We start from the raw sequence: 22,700 nt of genomic DNA, 5'->3' as shown, positions 1-22,700 counted from the left end.
ACACTGAGACACAGACACAGACACAAGTGTGACGCGACTTTGCAACTGTTGCATTAATGTGGTACGTAGAAATATTTTGCATATTTACTTTGAAATCTCAGCCATACAAAACTTTTTTCATTTATGCAAATTTTTCGTATTTTTCGGTAGATTTTGTATGCGCTTCAACAAATTTCTTACAATATAAATAAATATATCAGCCAAAAAGAAACACACAAATATGCAAAAATTAGCAACAATTTCAATTTATATTGGCCTAAAGTTCTCTCTGTCTGTCTGTCTGTCTGACTGACTGTCGCATGTTGCTGCCATTTCCGGCTTGAAACATTGTCAATTTGTGGCAGGCACATCAAAGGCAGCAGCCAACATTGCCATTGCCCCCGCACACACACACAATACACACACACACACACGTTTGAAAATCTGTTTCAGATTTTATGCCAGAGCTCCAAGGCTGTTTAGCATATGCCCAGGGATTTTGGATTTGCTTCGTTGATTTGCAGATGCCAGCCCAACGTCTGTCTAACTCTATCTCGCTCTCTCTCTTTCGCTCTCTCTCTCTCTCTCGCTCTGTGCGTCTCTGCGCTGCTGTGGCAGCTGCCTAGTCGAGTTAGCTGCACAAATCGGAAATGTTTAACACAAAATAGAATGCAATTCAGCAAATTCGTTAAGAGCTTTAAGCAATTCTTATGTATCAAAATGCGAATAGTTTTTAAACTTAGCCAGTCAGCCAGCCAGTCAGCCGGCCAAGTGGCAATAAATTTGATAAAAATTAACAATTTAAATGCAGCAACAGAAATTGTTTAGCTTGATTGACAGTCATTTCAACAAATGCTAAGATTTATTGCTAAGAATTGAAATACAATTTATGCATTGACATTTAATTTAACTCTTTATTGCTAATAAGAGTTTTATTTATGCTTAATTCATAATAATTTAATTATTTTTTGTGTTAATTAAATCACTTTTTTATTTGTTGTGCATGAATTATTAATAATTTGAAAAATGCTCAAAATATTTAAATTGCTTAAATTGTTCTTAAGCAATAAATTTAATAAAATAATATGCATAACTATTACAAAATTTATGCAAATGAATAATTAATTAATATTTAATTAAAATTATTTGTTTTTTAAATATTTACAGTAATGCCATAAATTAGTAATTAGTATTTTTTATTATTACATAAATTAAATAATGCAGACATTAGTAATAATACATTTTTTTTTTTTAAATTATTTCTTTAATTTTTATGTATTTTATTCCTTAATTAGTAGTTTTTATGAATTTATTATTAAATTAGTTATTTTTATGGATTTTATTCTTAAAATAGTAATTTTGTTGAATTTATTATTACATTTAAATTACTAATTTAATTTGCATGAATTTAACTTTTTAATTTTGATTAATTTATTATTACATAAAAACAATTAATTTAATAATAAATTCATAAAAATTACTTAACACTAATTGAACTTATGTAATGATAAATTCATAAAATACTCATTACTTTAAATATGATGCAATGCATAAAAAAAATATAAAATTACTTCTAAATCTTAAATAGATTTTTGAAGCAATACACTAATTGCTTAAATTGAATTTAACTTTAAGTAAAAAAGTAATCTATGCAACATTAATTCTTATATGTATTTTTTATATTTATTTATATGATTATTATTATTGCCTATAAAAATTTGCTTGCCTCACACAACAGACGACAAGTTTTCCACACACACTTGGGCAACCTTCAGCCTCTACCCGCCCCCCTCTTGCTACCGCTTTACTCAATTTTTGGCGCTTTCGCTTTTCTTTTGGTCAGTCACGCAATTAATTTTGCACGCTACTTTATCGACTTGGAATACTTGGCCAGCCCACACCCCCCTTTGTGTTCTTTGAGTTGCATTTGCTCACCCTCGCCGCTTTCATACCCCCCCGCCACCCGAGCATCGCCCACCCATTCACACTTTACCCCAGGCTATGCCAAAACGCTCATGCGCTGCATTATTCCTTATTCATTAGATCAAGTTTTATGACCAATTTTTCATTGTTTTCCTCTAGCGTGATGATTAGTGGTGTAGTGTGTGAATCACAACCTACAAAAAAGCTCAACGACACTCAGACCCTCACATACCTCCACTCAGCATACATCTGCAAACTAGTAAAAAGTGAACGACCCCTTAAATGTCACGTTAGCAGTCTAGTGAAAATTGTCCTTGCACAGATAATCAAAACAGAAACAAACAGCATAAAATGAAATGAAATAGACAACAGCGAAAAAAAAAGAAAGAAAACACCAAAGAGCAAGAAGAGCGATAGTACCAAGAAATCTATGTGTGTGTGTGTTCGCTTGTGTGTGTGTGTGTGTGTGTGTGAAGCGACGGCTGGAAAAACAGCGGAAAATCAACAATGAAATCCTAGGCGCTCCATTTGTAACTTCAAATTGCCCAAAAACATATTTTGCGTGGTTGAGAGTTGATTTTTACTGCTACTTCAAATTTTATCGATAAACTTGTTGTTGTTGTTAAACAGATGCTAAAATTTACACTTCAATTACAAGTGCTTAAAGCATGAAATCCAATAAATAAAACATAATTTTATAAACAGCCAGCAGACTGTATAATGTTTAATGATAATGAGGCTACAAGCAAAATCGCATTTAAAGCGAAACAAACAACAACAACAACAACAGCTGAGTTGAGTTGCAAGGCGGCCTTGCTCAAAAAGAAAAACAAAATACATATGTACATATATTGAAATTAAATAAAACAGCAGGCAATGTGAGCTCTACACTGGCAAAAGGATAACCCCGAAAACGGGATATGTGTAGCATAGTGAGGGTGCGGGCGGGCGAGCGAGCTCAAAGGAAAGGACCTAGACAGTGGCAGTGACTGTTGTTGTTGTTGTTGTAGTAGTAATAGTACCTTGGCAATGGTGGGAATTTAAACAGACAGCGCACTGAGCCGAGCCGAGCCGAGCCGATAGTTGAGCTGAAGAGCCAAAACAAAAAAAAAAATTACTTGAAGCAGTACAGCGTCTGTAAAATGTAAAAAAAAGCAAATTATTAAATGAATATTCAAGGCTTCGGCGCTTAAGGAATTACGCTGACTATGCAAGGAAGCCAAATAATCGAATAACTTGTATAATATGCGTTAAGCTTTAGAGCGATTTGCATTAAGCTCTTAAAGTCAACGAAATTCTGTTGCTTTTTAGCAGATTTTACAGAAAAATTGCAAAATTAATTTGTAAAAAATCAAAAGCTCTATGAATTTTTTAGTGCAAATAAAGTAGCTTGTTTTTCTTAAATTAAATGTAGCTGCATTTGATTTATTTAAAAAGAATCAAACTGAAATTATATCAAATTAACATTTGATATTTGTAAAAATTTCTTTAGTAATAAAGTACATTAATAAATTAATAAAAGGGTATTATTTCCATTTTTTACAAAAATTTCAAAGTGTATAAAAAAATTTTATGCAAATTAATATTTAATTTAAACTAAATTTTTTTATATTTGCAATAATTCAAGCTAATGGTTTATCAATAGATATAATAAAGACATTAATGTGGACATAATGTAATAATAAATTCAAAAAATGAAAATATGAATTTATGTTATAAATACGTAATAAAAAATTCAGAAAAATTACTTTTTAAAAAGTTTGATATTAGTCTAATTTTCTCTAGCACTTTTATTAGCTATGCATAGTTAATATAAATATTTAATTTAAAAAAGCTGCGCTGCGTTATGCGCTCTGCTCATAAATATCGCTTAAGCAGCGCTGATCAGTTGAGCGATCTGCTCATCTCTAGCTGCGCAGCCTACTTTACCTGTTTGTCTGTCTGGCAGAGGCAGCGGCCGCGGCAGAGCCGAAAAAAAAGGGAACGCTTATAAGTTGTTATTGTTGTTGTTGCGGCTAAAATTACAAGTAATTGAAGCGAAGCAACAGCAGCGACGCTCGCTCGCTCTCACACTCTCTCGCTCGCTCTCGCTCTGTGTGTGTGTGTAGCAAAACATGTGTGCGGCATCAGTTAAGGAACAAGATATATATAAAAAGTAAAAAAGCAGCAAGAACAGCAGGCACAGGATGCAATCGAAACACTGTGACCTGCGCCCTCGGCTACTAAATGTAACAACAACAACAACAACAAGAGAGCAGCTAAAGCAGCGGCAGAAAGAGGAGACAACAACAAGATAAACATGCATAAATAACACACGAGAAAACACAAAGGAACGAGCTCTGGCCACAAGGGATAAACTGTTATCGTTGTTGTTGTTGTTGTTGTTGTTGCTGTTCGTAATTTAAGAGAAGGGTGCACATCTCATGTGTGTGGTGGGGGCGGGGGGGGCTTAAAGATTTTGCAAATGCTTTGGCAGCGCGATCAATTAGCCAAGACACGCACCAGCTGCCAGAGCTAAAGATTGTGTAACGGTAACACTAAACCCCAAAAGCAAAAACGCAACGCCCACTGTAAGTTGAGAGATTCTTTTTTTTTTTTTAAAGAAACATAATTTTCGCTGTCCCGCTGTTGCTACGTTTTTAATTTTTTCTTCTTCTTCACTTGTGAGTTGAGGTGGCAACATAAACATGCTCATAAAATATCAGTGTGCGTAAGAAGAAGAAGAAGAAGGAGAAGCAGCAGCAGAGCTGTGTAAAGTTGTAGGCAGCAACTTACTATTAATAAAAATTAATTTTATTTTTATGTAGCAAAAGCAATTACTAAGTATTGTTTGCTTAGATTTAATTACATTGCAAACTAATTGGAAAAATTTATTTCTTTATAATTAGCATTTCAAATATTTGTTTAACTGAGCTTAATTATTTTTTTATAAAAGCAATTAAATATAGCTTGATTTTATTCCATGCCAAATCAAATTGAAGCTTTTTTAATTACATTTCTTTTCAGAAATGCAATTCTGTTCATATTAAATTTTAAAAATATTTTTTAAATATATGCAGCTTGATTTAGATATGTTTAATTCCATTGAAATCAAGTGCAAGCTTTTTTAGAAAAATTACTTTTTAAATTTCTAAATTAGCAGTCTATTAAATAAAGCTTGATTTAAATATGTTCATTTTTATTCAAATTATTATTTTAATATGTTTTTTGTTAGGAATGCAAAACTGTTCATATTATATTTAAAAAATATTTATAAAAATTTCTAATAATAAATTATTAGCAGTCTTGATATATATATATACAAATATTTAATAATTAATACATTTATTTTTAATATACGTTATTAAATGCATTTGCTATTAATTTTGGCAGTCAGCCTACAGTTTAATATATTAGACTATATTGAAATATGCAACTTTAAAACTTTAAAATTATTATGACTTAATTATTTTTAATTCAGCGCAGCTTGCTACATTTCTTTTTAATTTTTTATTTTCATTGCTGTTGTAAAACTTGCGTTTCTAAAATTCTCTTTTAGGCTTTAAATTGCGCGCTTTGTATTTTTAGCACCTTTATTTTTGGAATTGCAAAATGATGTTAATGCATTTTACATTTGTATGCAGCGCATACTTATTTCACGCTCAATTTAATTGCCGCACTAGTTTTTGTGCAACATTTTTGCGGGCAGCATCCCCAGTGCGAGTCCCGAGTCCAAGTGACCCTCAGACACTGGAGCAGTGAGCAGAGCACTCTGAACTGAACCGCGACCCGAATTCAAATGCGCCAGTGACCAGCAATGAACCCAGCAGCCCACTCGGCCTCACACTCTCGCTCTCTCTCTCTACTTTTTGCTGCTGCTGCTGGAGTGTTGAATGCCCCAAAATGTTGAATGCTCTGACTGCAATTTCTTTGGCAACAGGCACGGGAATTTAATTCGCATTGATTGCATTTCGAGCGCCGCATTGCGTTGCATTTTAAATAATGCCAAACGGCTTTGTTCTTGTGTGTCGAAAATATTTTGTGGCTCTCTGGCCAGAGAGCAACGCGCCGCGCTCTGGCCGCACTTTAATTAAACAAATGCCAAAGTTAAGCTGCGAGAGTTCGATGGCCACTCTCACTTCTCCTCACTCTCTCCTTTCCAGGCGTAATCAGCAGCTGTGTTGCATAATGAGACAAACGAGCGACCGACGTTCATTCATAATTGTGTTTTTTTTCAATTTTTCTCTCACTTTTATTTCGTTGTCCCATCATCAATATAAATGCCTAGCGGCTTTTTTTTTGGCATGCCTCAACGGCTTTACAGCCCCAAAGGTGGCTAAGTGCATTCTCTCTCTCCCCCTCTCTCTTTCTCTCTCTAGCGCCCTCTCGCTGTTTTTTAATGCGCTTATCTTTCAGATTCCAGGGTATATAATTATGGCACTGCCAATTGCAGTTCAGCTCATCTCATCTCGGGCAGCTGTCCACTTGCTTTTTAATTATACACATAATTATTTAATGAATATGTGTGCGTGTGCGTGTGTGTTTACATATGTGTGCATGTGGGTGCAAAAATAAAGGAATATCAATTTTATGTTGTTGATGGAAATAAAATCATCTTAAAATTCATGCAACGTACAGTTGATATATATATATATATATTTATTTTTTTTTATGTATGTTGTCATAAATTGACAGCCGTTGTATAATTTTAATCATTAACGTTAACAATGCGAAGCGACAATGACAACGACAACCGCATGCATGTTGCCGAGCGCGCTTTGGCCAACAGCAACAGTAGCAACAACCACAACAGCAGCAACAACGCAGCAACAACGCAGCAACAAGAACAATAATAAATAAACATATAATAATTGAAAACACAATTAGCATAATTGCAGCTCAGGCAACAACAGCACTCGCTCATATAAAAAACACTATAATTAACATAATTTATATTTACACATATTTAGTTGGCGTGGCACAAGAGTTTATTCAAATTTTTTACACACTTTTTTTTATGCGCGGCATTTCCGTTTTAAGTAAGAAGTTAAATAACTGTTCATTATAGGCCTGCATTTGTATTTTTTCCCCTTTTTTTTTTAAGTATTTAATTGAATTTAATTCAAATTTAAAGTCATAAATCAGCAGCAGTTTTTTTAAGTCGCAAAAAATTAATTTAACATTTTATTAGCTAAAGCAGAAAAGTTTTTTTTTAATATAAAACACTTTAAATATTTTATTAGTTGCAATTATTCACAAAAAATTATTACAATTGCTTAAAATATTATAAAAAAAATGTATATATTTTTTATATTATTTTATATTTTATTTTTATAAATAATAATTAAAAATACAGTAAGCAGAATTACTGTATTTGTCGTAATTATTTGTGTAAATAGTAAGCAGTATTTTATATAATTTAAAAAAATATATTTTTTTGTATTTTGTTTTTATTATTACTTGCCTAACTACAACATTAGTCCACTAGTTGACCCAGTTTATTAAAAACAATCAAATTTATTTAGCCAAAGCTAAATTAAGCAACAAGATATTTAAATATGTAGCTGTTTGCATTTTAAATTCTCAGCGTTAAATTCTTTTTTTTTTCGCAACTCAAACTAACAAATTTATTGATAACGCTTTGGCATTATTATTTTTATTCTATTTTGCATGATTTATTTTTGTTTATTTTGTTATTTTCTGCCAAAGCGATAACATAAATATAACTTTGTGTGTTTGCGTATAAAATTTTTTAGTGCAAATTCACATGACATGTTAGTTTGTGTTATTATTTATAGTTTGCATTGCGTTAGTGCCAAAGTATGGACATATCAAGTTAGTCATTATTTTTGCAATGAGGCAGCAGCAACAACAAAACGCAAACGAGCGGGGGGAATAGAAATTTAAATAAATGCAGTATCTATTTGGAAATATAAATATGCATATAACGTACAAAAATAAATTGCCATCAAATTTATGCGCTTCAATTTTTATATTTATTTATTTTGACTTTGTTATTGTTGTTTTTTTTTTCTTCGTTGCTTGTGTGTGTTTTGGGCAAAATCAACAAAGCGCACATTGAACAGGCCAACGAAAATAAATTGCAAAATAAAAACGTTGCAATAAACATTTGAATAAATAAAATACAAACTGTGCTGCTGCTGCTGTGAAATAAAATAAAATAATTATTAATAGCTGCAGCCAATGCTGAGTTAAAGATTCAAGCGGCAGTGAGTGCAGTTCGCTTGAGTTGGCTGTTTGCGCTGTCTCTGACTTAAAAGCCGTGTCTAAAGGCTGACTGCGTACGTGAGACACACACACACACACACACACACACACACACACACACACACACACACACACACCTATAGATAAAAAGAAGCAGCAGAAAAAGTATGAAAAGCAACCAAAAACTTTTGAATAACAAATGAAGGCTACGGACTGCGGCACTGCGAGACCTGAGCGGACTTTTTAAGCAGCATCAGCAGTCAACGGAAGATTCGTTATTTTTGCTGCTGCTGCTGCTGCTGCGGCAGCCAAAGTCAAAAAGTTAAGCATGCAACGCGACGTATACGTAATCTGCGGCTGCCTGATCACTCACACGACTGCCTTCGTTTGCTATTCGTCTAGCAGTCGCACTGTCACTTTGTCTGTCTATCTCTTTGTCTCTCTCTCCGTCCGTCCGTCTGTCTGTTTGTTTGTCCGCTGGCATGCTGCTTAGCCTGATACGCCACTGAGTAGCAGATTAGTAGCGCTTATGCTTGCACCTACTACGTGGCACACGAACAGAGCAAAAAAAAGGCCACATACCAATACACAAACACATGCTACACGCTTATACACGTGGCAGTCAGTCAGTCAGTCGGGCGGGTGGGTGGTTGGTGCGGTAAGACAGCTTTAAATCCCCCAAGGTAAAGCAAAAGTCATGGGAACTAACAGGATACTCTGTCTAAAGCGTTTAGTTATATGTCAAAAGCCACATCATTAGCCAATTGTAAGCTAAATGTATTTAAAATGCGCAAAGTTTATGCAAAATGCGTAAAATTGTTAAGCATTACTGCGCAATTACTTAAGTAATTAAATGTAGTTTGCATCAATACTAAGCTTAGAGCTGATATTTGTTTAAAATATTATTATAGACTAGCAACTTTTTTTTATTTAAGTAATAAATAAAATAATTAGCAGCTTTATTTAACATAATTATATATAATTATATATAATGCAAATAATGGATTATAGCTATGCAAATGCTTTATAATTAATCAAGCAATTAACTAATTTATTAAATGCAGTTATAGCTATGCATACAAGCTTGTAATTCGTTTGTAATTACTTAAGTAATTCAATGCAACGACTTGAAATTTATGCGAAATTGCTAAGTAATGCATTTTAATGAATTTTTAGCAGCAGTAACTCATAATAATAAATAATTACTTGAAATTACTTTGTAATTACTTTGTAATTACTTAAGCTATTAACACACTAATTAAATGCAGCAGCATACGTTCAAACTAGGCAAGTTCTGCGATTAATTTAAATTAATTGCGCCATTACAATTGTAATTAAATGTAATTAGCTGTGCAATTTCGCGCTGTGTAGGCGCTAGGGCAGTTACAATTGACAGTTTTGTGCCTTTTGGGCTGCTCTATGTGTGTGTGTGTGTGTGTGTTATCCTGCCACGTCGACGATGTCTTCTTGCTGTCATCTGATCTCTGGCGTAGCTAAGTGGCTCGTTGTTGTTTTTTTTAGCCAACACGCCCCACAAACCGCAGCAGCGTTCAACTGGCTTTCGCATGTGGCCGTAACCACAAGGCGCACACACACACACACACACGCACACAAATAAAGCTAAAGCTACAAGCAAACAAGCGAGCGAGCGAGCAGCCAAACAAACAAACAAACAAACAAAACGTACGCCCGCCACGACAACGAACAACGCAGCAGCAGCAGCAGCAGCAGCAGCAGCAGCAGCAGAAGCAGAGGCAGTTGCCATCGCGTTGCCGTCGCCGTTGCATCTTCAGCTCAGTCGCTCAGTCATGGTTGTCTGTCGTATGCGTTTGGAATTTTTGATTTTGCCACATTGCTGCAGTGGCTGCTGCTGCAGCAGTCAATATGCAGTTGGGGCAGCCACTTGTGCCGGCGAATGCTTCCTGACTACTGTGCCGAGCTGCAGCGCCTGTGTGTGTCTGTTTATTTTGCTGTGTGTGTGTGTGTGTTTTCTTTTTATTTTGTACGGCTAGCAGATTGAATTTTGATTTGGCGGGTAATTGAACTTTTACTACAGCCCAGCCAGGCAGTCAGTCAGCCCAGTCAGTCAGTTGTAGTTGCAAGCTTTGCCGCTTGCTAAAGCTGCAAGTGCGCTGCTGCTCGTGCTTGTTGTTGTTGTTGCAGCCACTGGCGGCATGATTAATGGCTGGCAATGCGCAACGCACGATCTACGTTTTTGGCCTCATCATAAATTATTAAACAAGTCCACTTGACACATGCACACAAACACACTCGAGCAATATAAATGACCAGAGCCGAACAACAACAAACGGGCTACAAAACGCTGAGACGCACACATGCAACATTTTTGGCATGCCCCATGTACTAAAACGGTAAAAACGACATGGCTAAGTAGCTGCGACTACGGCCCTTACTTGGGCCGCATAACTCGCTCTCACTCACTCGCTCACTCGCCTGCTGTATATGTTTAAATAATGATATACTTACTTATAAAGTGATCAACGTTTTGTTTAAATTGGCAGCCAAGCGCAGCAACCGCGCCCAGTTTTTGTAGCCCCCCCACCACCCCCTTTGATACGCCATAAAAGCTGCATTGAGTACCTTGTCTCGATCTCTAGCTGCCGCATCTTTAATGTGGCATTTATGAAAATGAACTAGAGACACTCGACACTGCCCAGCGTAGCGTAGCCCAAGCCACAAGCTCCTAAGCCTAACCTGCTCTGGCTCTGGCTCTGGCTCTGGCTGTGGCTGCTGCGGCTGCTACACGATTTAAGTACAAATTATGTTGCACATGGGAATCGAAATTGGCATTTGGCTTTGTAGCTGCTGCTTGCCTCATGTTGTATATATTTTTTTTTATGCTCAGATAAGACGCGAGCTGTAGATGGGCACTTAGATTAGCCATAACGATTAACAGCAGCCACAACAATGTTGTGAGCCACAACATAACTGTGGCTATAAATCTGATAGCAGTGCGAAAATGTTTCAATTTGGCTAAAAAGCTAAAGACAAGTAGCTAAATTGTTTTGCGTTGGCTGCGCAGCAGTTTGCGCTATGTAATTACTTAAGTAATTACAAAGTAATTGCAAGTAATTATGACTGTTTTTAGGCGCAGACTGTTCAAGCCAGTTTAGGCGCCCAGTTTTTGCCTAATTACGTAAGTAATTGCAAGTAATTGTTAGTAATTATGCATAATTAGCTAGCTTAAGCATTTGCTGCGTCACTTTAAACTTTGTTACGCAACATGTAAAGCATTTACATGCAGTAATTTCAAGTAATTGTCAGTAATTATGCAGCTCAAACAGCAGCTATGACAATTTCGCTATGTGCAACGCACTTGGGGCGTGTCTGTCGCACTGTCTCGCTTGGCTGTGCGCATCCTTGAGCCGCGTACTTCACTTGGCTATCATAGACGATCAGGCGTGCACCTTTTACAGATGATATCCCATTGATAGCTCTGACTGCAGGCAGCGGCAGCGGCGGACGCGTTGCATTCGTGTTTGCGACATGCAACAAGATAAGAGCTGACTGGCAACTTGGCAAGAACTGGAACTGAATATACTGGGCAGGCATTGGTGTAATGATGATGGCCACAGACAGTAACAGTAATAGCAGTGCGGGTTGTGCGGAGGGGGGGGCATGGCAAACATGCGGCAGACAGCGGAACAGTCATTAAATTGTTGGCGTTGCAATGTTGCAATCTTGGCTCTTGCCCGATTGTTGCCGCTTGTTTACCTAAGCGTTGGCGCTGCCAAAAGACAGAGACAGCGAGAGAGAGAGAGAGAGAGAGAGCGCGACGATGACGACAATAGGGCGCGACAAGATAAGAAATGCAACAGACGACAAACTCACTCAATGCTGATGATTTCTGCAAATAAATAAAAATAAATAAAATAATGACAAGAGCAGCAGCCAACAGCATTTCATAATAATCAGCAGCAGCAGCAGCAGCAGCAGCCGCCAGTCGGCCAAGCCAACAACATGGAATGCTGCAACCGAAACAAAATAAAAATAAAAATAAAAATAAAACTGAAGCGCTCTAGCTGAAATGAAATGAAGAGAAAAATGCCAAAGAGCAATGCGCATAGAGCAGGTGATATTACCTGACAGCTTGACTGAAGAAGCTGGAGGAAGCTCGAGCTGCAGCTTGGGCTTAGTTTAGTTTGCTTATGGTCACTGTGCTTAAGGTCGAGACATTGGGGACATTGTCCTGCAGCATGTTCACATGTATTTTATGTGTGTGTGTGTGTGTTGTCATATGGAATAGCAATTTAAATTATATGTATACCCAAAGGATAGCCATGAGACTCGAGCTGATATGGCATTTGAAGTTCAACTACGATTGCCATAAGATTTTTAACAGTTGTGTGTGCTTAGAGCACTGCAAGAAATTTCATTTAAGTCATTAAGTAACATAAATAAAAGCTAAACCATTTAGTTAGTCCCATATTAAACACAGCAATTAAATTTAGCTTAGCTAATGTGCATAAATTTCTTATAGAGCAGCACGATTAAGCAAAAATAGATCAAAATATTATAATAATAATATAATAATAAAAAAATACAAATAATAATATAAAAGTACTTTGCTAAATTGCTATAAATTTTCTATAAATTATTATACATAAAAAAATAAATAAATTTATTATAAGCTTATTAAAGCTCAAATAAAACATAAACAATTTTAACATAATGCATTAGATTTATAACAAAAGTTTCAATTATCATTAAATATAAATTTTCAATAATTTGAAAATATTTCTGCTGTTCATTTTTAAACATAAACAAATTTAACATTATTCATTGCATTTATGTTTTATTATTTAACAAAAGTAACATTTAGCATTGATTATAATTTAAAAAAAATCTTAAAAATATTTGTGCTGTTAATTTTTAAACAGAAAGAAATTTAACATAATTCATTGCATTTATGTTTTATTTTTTAACAAAAGTAACAATTAGCGTAGATTATAATTCTTTAAAAATCTTAAAATATTTCTGCTGTTTATTTTTAATTCTATGCATTGCTATAAAATTCAAAAATTGCATGCAGTTTGTTTTTATTTTGTTAAAATAACTTTTCGCTCAGTGTATTTAGTCTGACAGCGCAGCCAACACAGCTGTAGTGGCTCCAATAAGCGCCAATGTCTTGCCAACATTTATGTTGTTGTTGTTGTTGTTGTTGCTTTAGTCTACCTGCTGTCGTCTACCTGAGCTACGCTGTCGTCGTGGTCGTCGTCGTCGTCGTGTCCTTTTGGCTACTCCTGTGCCGCTGTCTGGCACTTGGAATTTATGGGAAAATAACTTGCTGGAAATTTATGAAAACTACGTCGCCATAATAACAATAATCAGACTAAGTAGTGACCGCTGCCAGACATTAACTTTACTTTTGCCCAGAGAGATAAACCTCGCTCTCGCTCTCCCTCTCTCTCGCTCTCTCTTTCACTCTTAGCTATATCAAAATGCTAATAGTCTTTGCTGCTGCAATTTTAACGTGACCCGCACAGCTTAATTAGCAAAATGTCGCGACTGTAGTAGAAGCTGCCACTGCCACTGCCACTGCCAGCGTGGCACACAGTCATAGTTGCTGCCACTGCCACACAACAGTTGCTGCTTCATCGCTTGTTCTGTTTGTTTGTTTGAGTGTCTGCATAATCGCAATTGCTTGCCTCTCTCTCTCTCTCTAATGTATTTGTAGTTAGATTGTGCTGCGCTTATTTATAGGGCTGACCCCCCTCCCCCCCACTGCATACCCCTTCGCACGCCACTGTGGCGACACACTGACTGGCGACATGCATATTTATATAGCAAATTCAGTGTACCCAGCCCTAGTCCCAGTCCCAGTCCCAGACAATTGCCGCAAGCGTTTTTATCTCTGAGCTGTAGCGCAATTTGATTAGCCAATTGAATTACTGTTTCTGCTAAAATAAATAGTTTCCCAAGCACTTTAGTGCGCTTAATTAGCAAATATGCATGTGGCCATAATCAAGTGTATGCTTAAGTTGGGCGCGGCTGTTTGTAAATTTAAATAATGAGCGGCAACTGGACAAGTCAAAGCCACAAGCAAACAATGAGCTGTAGTTATTAGTTTAATTTATTTATTTAAAATTACAGTAGAAATTTTAAGCTATTTAAATGCAGCTTAAATATTAAAAATAAATAATTAAATAATTGAATTGGAAAAAGCAAAACTTGCTTTATATAAGATTTGCTCAAAAGTTAGACTTGCTGTTCAAATTAACAGTTGTAGGCATAAGTATTTGGCCTAAAATAGTTTTAGGTAAACAAGAATTTCGAATAGGTTATGTTAGCGTAACTTTGTTAATGGCACAATAAGCTAAATATTTAATTATATTTTTTAAATATTTTAATATTTCAAACTAAGACTTATTTGTTTTCACTTTAAGCAATCGACAATAAGAGAAAATAATAATCAAACAGTATTTAAAATTTACTAAGCTTAATAGAAAAATATAAACAAATCTTCTAAGATAGTTTTAAAACAGATTTTAAATTACAACTAAATATATAATATAATATAAAAAATATAAAGGCTTATTTGATTAACGTTTGGACTTTAAGCAATCGATAGTAAGAGAAAATAAATTTCGAACAGTATTTAAAATTTATTAAGCTTAATAGAAAAATTTGAATTTAAATCTACGTTAAAGAGTAAGATAGTTTTAAAACAGATTTTAAATTTAACAAAAATTGTGCGCAGGGAATATTTATTTAAATATTTAAATGAAAATAATTATAATAATTATGCTTTTAAATACAATTAATTTGGTTTAGTTTTGATAAACTTTTGATATGCAAATTTAGCTTAAATTTAGCTAAATTTTAATAAACTTTTGATATGGAAATTGAGCTTAAATTTGATTTCATTTTAATAAACTTTTAATACGTTAAGTTAGTTTAAATTTGTTTTAATTTTAATAAATTTTTGACATTGAAATTAAGCATAAATTTGCTTTAATTTTAATAGACTTTTGATATTCAAAAAAAATTTAGCTTATGTTTGCTTTAATTTTAACACATTTTTGATATGAAAATTTTAGCTTAAAAGAAAGTAAAGCTGATTTTTCTTTAAGTACAATTATGCTCTTTAGTTATTAAGCATAATTCATCTGATTGGTACAAATTTTGATCTAAATATAACTGCCTTGAAAAATAGTTTAAAATAATACGAAATTCTTCATATTTAAAAACAAACATTGCGTATTGATAACAACCATTAAATGAAACTAATTTTGAAGCAACACTCAAGAGTTGCAAAGAGCGCTGGCTGCACTTACAAATATTGAATTTGCTTGCAACAATTTGCTTGCCTTGCCACAATTTTTCTATCAAGCTGTGTGACAAGCTTAATTTGTATATTGATCAACAATCTAAATGCAAGCAGTGCAATTTGTGTGTGTGTGTGTGTGTGACATGTGTGAGTGACTGAGACGACGTGCACAAGCTGCAAACGTGCAACGTGCAACGTGCAACATGCAGCAGTATTTGCGACTGTTGTAACGACTTGTTGTCATTTGTACATTTGACAGTTGACTTGTTGTTGTAAATGCTGCAGGTGCACTTGCCTCACTCCGCTTGTGGCAAGTTTTTAGCACGCTCGAGTAAGTTGCAAAGGCCTCTATGTCTGACTGACTGTCTGTCTGTCTGTCTGACTGTCTGACTGACTGTGTTGATTGCTGTTGGCAGCAGCGAGGCCAAGACATGAAAAATTATAATAATGACCAAAAACTTGGCGCTGCTTAGACTGGCAGCGAGGGTTGCAACACACACACACACAAAAGTAAACTAACAAATTTTCAGCACCCTCGCAGTTTTGTCTGTGTGTGTGTGAAAATTTCAGTTCGCTGGCCTCTTTTTATTTTTATTGCATTTAAGCGCAAATTTTCACTCGTTCTTGACATTCATTATGCTGTGCGCTCGCTCACACACGCTCTCGCTCTCTCGCGCGCACTGTCTGTTAAAGTTAAGGGCAAACAAGCGTTGGCCTGACTGGCACTTGACATGGCTGGCAAACGTGTTGACTCCTCGCCGGGCTGCCAAGCATTTGTATGTGTCGCAACTTTTAATGAGCAAGCAAATGAAGTGGCTGCCACCACAGCCAAGTCGAGTCGACTCAGCTAGCCAACAAATGTGCATGTTGCAACATGCCACACACACACACACACACACACTACAGTAGCAAGTTGCTTATTTTTGTCAGCGGCTGCACTTTTTTTTATTTCGCACTTTTCAAAGTCAATTTTGCGTGTGTGTGGCAGCCAAAAAGGCAGCAGCAGCGGCGGCGGCTGTAAACAAATAAAAAATGAAAAGTGCTGACGCATAGAAAAAACTGCAAGTTTTTACAGAAACAAAAGTTTACTTATGTCTGCATGTGTGTGTGTGTGTGTTTGTCTCTCTCTCTCTCTCTCTCTCTGTGTGTGTGTGTGTGTGTGCAATCATTCCAACCCATTGCCGTCGTCGCCACACGCGCAAAATGACAAATTAATGCGACGCTTGGCGTTGGCGTTCCATTTCGTTTCGCTTCAGCTACCCCCGCACCCCAGCACACTCCACCCCACACCCCACTCAGCCCAAAATATACAGCGAGCGTAACGTGTAGATCGCGATTTCATTCTACGTCTGTAGCTGTCTGGGTGGGCGTCGAATTGTTTATGACAGACAATGCGTATGCCAACTATAAAATACACACACACACACATGCATATGCAAATTACTGTAATTGTGCTTTAAAATCATTGCTGCTGCTGCTTCTGCTGCTGGCGCCCTCTGTCGCATCAAATTGAAATCAATTCAAACTTAATAAAATCAATCAAATATTTGTGCAAACTAAAGCGCGCCGCTTAGTTCGCTATTGCATAAAATATTATTATGATATGTCTAAAATACACTGCGCGAAATTAAGCTGCTCATATTTAAAATTAACATTGCCTACAAAATTGATTTAGTTTGAGTTTAGCATTAAGTTTATAAATTTAAATGCATTACTAAAGCTGCAGCTGCATTTTGTATGCTAAAAAAATTACTAAGCTTTAAGCTATTGCATTTAAAAATATTTAATTATAATTTAAAATTAACAATTGCTAGATTTTAGTTTAGAAAATTAATTTAGCTTGAGTTTAGTTTAAATGTTAGCTAAGCAGTTGCATTTAAAAATATTTAATTTTAATTTAAAAATTAACAAATTAATTTAGCTTGGGTTTAGAATAAATATTAGCTAAGCAATTGTAATTAAAAATATTTATTGATACAATTTTAAATATGCCAACTGCATATTTTGTATTGAATAATTTTATGCTTAATGCTTCAATTAAATTTGATAATTTTAAATTATTTTAGCTATGCATTTTGTGCTTAAAATAATGCAAAAATAATTACTTTACGCAATTTTTTAATTTAAAACATTTAAGCATTAACATTTTTTGTTTTAAAAAAATATTGAAATTCAAACAATGTAATTTTATTCATTTTGAACTCATTTGTTTTATTTTTTGTTAAACATAAATTGCTTAAGCTGTAATAAATAAATTCAAGAAACTTGCTTTTCGATTTTAATTCAACTAGTTTCATTATTTAAATTTTGTATTTAAACCAATTAACAGCTGATTAAAAGCCTAAGAGAAAAAAAAGCTACTACAACAAAAGCAGAATTGATTCATTGAAGTGTTTGCTCTGCTGCTGCTCTTCAGGCAGCGCTGCTTGCTACTTGAACTGCCTGTTATATTAGCCTGATTCACTCTCTCAAGTCTGCGTATGCGCTATAAAAATCGCGCCCGTCTGCTTTAAGTAAGTGAATTATGCATATATAAGCATATGGGACATGTGAATGGAATAAAATTCAAAGTGCACACACACACACTCACAAATATTCATTAGCTCGTCTGTACGTCCGTCCGTCGGACCAAGTGGCATGCTTCAACGCTAGAGTCAAATCAATTTGTTGGGGCTTGGTTTGTATGAAAAGCAAAGCTCAAGTGTCGCTGATATTATAATGATGAGCAAAGATCGCTGTAGCCGAAAAAATATAAAAGTTGTATAGTTAAAGACGAGCACAGTCGACATTATGAGACCTGCTAATATAAGCAAGTTATGCTTTTGACTAAAAATTATTTAACTTGTTTGAAAATCATGCGATTTTCAATTGGTTTGTTGTCATTTTAATAGCGAAAAGTCTTAATTATTTTTATACCAAAATAGTTTGTATACTTTATTTATATTTTGTTTACAATTTTGTTTTTACAATAAAAAAAAAACTAATGCAAAGAATATTGCTTAGTCAGTATAAAGTTATAATTATTATTATTTATTTAGTTTTAATTGTCACTTGGAATTAACAACCTTCAGGTTGTTTTTTTTATTACCATTTTTTATATAATTTTTAGTTCAAATAACATTTGTATATAGAAATATTATCCAATTTTAAATGTAATTAACCTTCAATTTTTTTTTTACATATTAATTGCTTTGATTTAAATATTACTTGCTTATTAATAATTATATTTATTTCTAACTCTTTCTAGGTAAGTGCTTGGACTAGCTTTTTCTAGTGTATCAAATTATTATAAATGTTGGGTAAGCTTGCATGGAACGTTGGCATTGAAACAGATGCTATTAGCTGCTTTTTTGCTGCGCCAATTTAAAATATTAAAATTCTAAAATAAAAAGAATGTGCTTGTGACCCAGACGCAGCTACGTAGCAAGTTTGGCAGCTCTAGCTCTTCTAGTTGCTGAAATCTTGGCGCTCATACAGACAAATAGCGTCAAAAACGCAGCTAAAGCGACGCAGTCTGTAACTTGAAGACTGTTTGCAGTTTAGCGACTCTGCTGGGTCTACAAATATGGAAATCTGTTGTGTGTGTGTTGGTGTTTTGAGCTGCTGCTGCTTTGAATCTTAATTGATTGAGCGTGAAATAATTTCTTTTGATTGACTTCAATTGAAATGAATTATTCTTTAATTGGGAGCAGTGCGCTGCTCCAAGTGGCATGCGCCGGCGCACAAGAGGTGCCCCCCCAACCACCCAACCACCCACTTCAAAGACAGCATATATATAAATATATAGTCTATAGTTTGCAGCTGTTGCTAGGCCTTGCTAGACAAACATGTTGTCTGCTCTTGTGTGTGGCTGTCATCAATATGAATTGTGTCTATGCGGCAACAACAGCAACAACAACAACAACAACTCTGATTTGCTGCAACGGCTGGCAACGAAAAATGTTTGAAATAAACTGCAAAATTTGCAAAAAAAAAAAAAAAAGCAAACTTCAAAAACAACAACAAGCACTTTTGTCGCTCTCTGTTGCTGTCAACAACAAAAATATGTAATAATAAAATTTGCTGTCGCTGCGAATATAAACAGGCAATTTTTGTGTGTGTGGCAACAACAACAACAACAACAACAGCAGCAACAATGGCAGCTGTTTTTAATGTCTGAAGCAGCAGCAGGCCTCAGTCTAATGGCGCTCAATGGTCGTCGCAGGACTCGAGCCCAAGCTATTGATGATGACGACCCCATTGGCACTTGGACTTTCAGTCGCATTGAATCGCGTAGGCGGCGGCAACAACAGCAACAAAAAGCAGTAAAAAAAATTGAATTTTTTCTTTTTGTTTTTGCTGGCGTCTGTCTGGCTTTGGCTCTGGGATTTGTTGCTCGTAAATACAAAATCATATGCTCTGTAGCAAGGACTCGCCTGGCTGCATATCCTTGCCAGCGGCCTATGCCTCATTGGCAGCTAACATAATCGTTTTGGTTTAGGCCAAACCGAAGGCGTTTAAACGCAAACGTTTCTTTAATTGAGCGCCCTGAGATATGCAAACAGCCAAAGAGAAAGAGAGAGCGCATGAGAAAGAGAGAGATGAAGAGATTGTAAAATTTCTTAGCTTTGTGTTGAGCGAATTTGAAGCTCAAAAAGTTGCAATTTTTGCAGCCAAATTTCTCTTGAATTTTAGCTTCTAATTGTGTTTTTAATTACAACAAATATGCTGTACATATTAGAATGGAAAATTTAGTACAAAATTGCAACACATGCATTTCCAATGAACTAAACTTGCATACAAATATTTCAAAATAAAAGCTACTAAATGAACTTCTTTCTAATTTTGTAATTCTGCAGAATTTTAGCAAATGAAAATTTCATTTTATTTTAGCTGCCAATTTGCTTAAAGTTAAAGAACATTAGGAAACAATTATTTCATTTCATTTGAATGCAAATTTTAACGTTGACTAATATTCTATAAATTGTATTCAATTTGAGCTGCAAATTTGTTTTATTTATTTAACTTTAACTGCCTTTATTATTTGAACAAAAATATTTTTGTGCTTAGACACATTTTGCTTTTATATAAAATATGAAAGCCTTAAAATTTATAACTTTGTAGCTGTATTAAATTATTGGCTTTACAAAAAGCTGCTGGCTTCATATATATATATATATCGTATATAGTAGCGAGCGTAACAAGGCAGGCGTGTGAATTATTTATGTGCCAACTGTCCTTTCAGCCAAACACAATGCCTAGAAGCTATCATAATCCCCCCCTCCTCAACCCCCAGCCGAAAATGTGTGGCACACGCATGTGGCAAGTGCGGCAGTTTATAAATAAAAATCATTATAACATTGATGTAGCTACGCATAGTCGTTGGTTGGTTGGTTGGGTGGTTGGGTTGGGTTGGGCGCTTAACAGTTAAGCTCGCTTACGTTTTTTTTTTGTATTTTACATTTGAAATTAGCACGCATTGTAACTAATTGCGAGGGCGTTTGAATTTTTTAGCTACTACTTGCTCTTTCACACTCACTCACGCTCTCTCTTTCTCTTTTTTTTTTGTTTGGCTTGGCTGCGTGTTTATTTATTTGACTTGTGCATGTCGCTTTTGGGTGTTAACTTTAATAATTAACGGCATTAATTGCCGCATATGTCACATGTTTGCGCGCTCTCTCTCTCTCTCTTTCTTGCATTTGGCTGCACTTTTTGTTTAGCGTTTATACATTTGTCTTTGCGTTATTATTAAAAGCGCTTATGTCATGTCATGCTTAAAATTATGCCACGCCCCCGAGCTGCGCTAGCCGCCCACAAAGTTTATGCCTGCCATATACTAATTTTGACCGCCTTTCTCAGCTGGCCAACTGCATAATTCATAAGCGGTAAATGTTAATTATGCGCTTATGGCATTATTGTGGCTTTTATTAGGGGCAACATGGGTTAACAAATTCTCTTTTATATTGGGGGGGTGGTGTGTTAGTATTAAAGCTGCGTACATTGTGGACAATAAATCAAATTTAAAATTGAATACGTTCAAAAAAGTTAAAGCTAAGTGCGCAGTTGTAGACCAGGGCTCCATACACTTAAGTCTTGTCTTGTCTAGCCAAACGTTGCCTAAACTTAAACTTTGAATGCTAAGAATTCAATTTTCGAACTCGAACTCGAATTTTAAGCTAAAAAGCTTAATCAGCGGCTTAAAGTTCTTTACTTGAATTTGATTTTCTCAGCATTTGTGCTCCAATATCTTTGAATTCAGAGCTTAGCCCATTTATCATTCAGCTGGAGATCTCATTGTCAGATCTCAGAGATCTCTCAACTGCGCTTCTTCATCTTGCTGCTCAATCGATTTCCAATCAATTCCATTTAGTTCAACTTGTGTGGGTTGCACGTCTTTTTATTGTGGCGCGCATAATAAAAGCAAAAGCCATATAAAACAAAAATAAACAAAACTTTCCAAAAAACACAAGCAGAGCAACCCAACAGCAGCAACAGCAACAGCAACAGCTTCGAACAGTTTGTCGAACGCTCCAACGCATTCATTAGTTCTCATTAAAAAGACAACGCGCTGCGTATTTTTTTTTTTTTTGGAACTGATAAGCGCATTTATAAACAAAGCATTATTTTTATTTGATGCCCAAAAAAAAAAAAAAAAATGAAAAGCAAACAAAAATGCGAGCGACCATAACTAACACCAACTGTCCAAGCGTAAATCGAAAACTGGTTCTGGTTTGTCCACTCAGCAGCAGCAGCTAATGAACTCTATTAATAATGCTGCTTGGCCCCTTTTTTTTTGTTTATATTATTATTATTATTGTTATTATTGCAAGCATTACGTACTAGGTGGGCCTAAGACGCTTTTGAGTTGCCGCCAATGATTGAGAAATTATCGCTTAGCTGCGTTACGTAGGTGTTAATGTTCGCTCGCTATTTGTTTAAAACAAATCAACAAATGTATGCGCCAATGACTTCAGATAGTGTTTATGGTTCATTATAGATTAGTTCGCTAGTGGAGAAACTCAAGCGCCCAAGCACTTGTCATAAATTCTCGCTCGCTCTCTCTCTGAAGTTGCCTCAAGCATGTTGCATGCACTTTTTATAAACAGTATAATTATATTTATGTGCGTTTATAACAGCAGCAGCCATTGCAAAAATGCATTCACACACACACACACACACACGCGCGCTTAACCCCTTGTAGCCAATATGTAGTCTCAATATTCTGCGCAATGTTCAAAGCCAATGCCAATGCACATAACGGCGTCCATTACACGCAACAGCAACAACAACAATAACAACAAAAGAAAATGGCGTCTGGCGA

General features: G+C 35.4%; 1 protein-coding gene across 1 annotated transcript in view; it reads left to right on the top strand.

Moving 5' to 3' along the window:
* LOC108606840 (AF4/FMR2 family member 4) overlaps positions 1–22,700 on the top strand; it is a 92,959-nt gene that overhangs the window by 29,744 nt on the left and 40,515 nt on the right. The window lies entirely within an intron of this gene.

This window comes from Drosophila busckii, chromosome X, assembly GCF_011750605.1.
Source record: "Drosophila busckii strain San Diego stock center, stock number 13000-0081.31 chromosome X, ASM1175060v1, whole genome shotgun sequence".
In the NCBI taxonomy this organism is placed as follows: Eukaryota; Metazoa; Arthropoda; class Insecta; order Diptera; family Drosophilidae; genus Drosophila; species Drosophila busckii.
The sequence above is the reverse complement of the archived record's forward strand: the minus strand, read 5'-3'. Positions and strand labels throughout refer to the sequence as shown.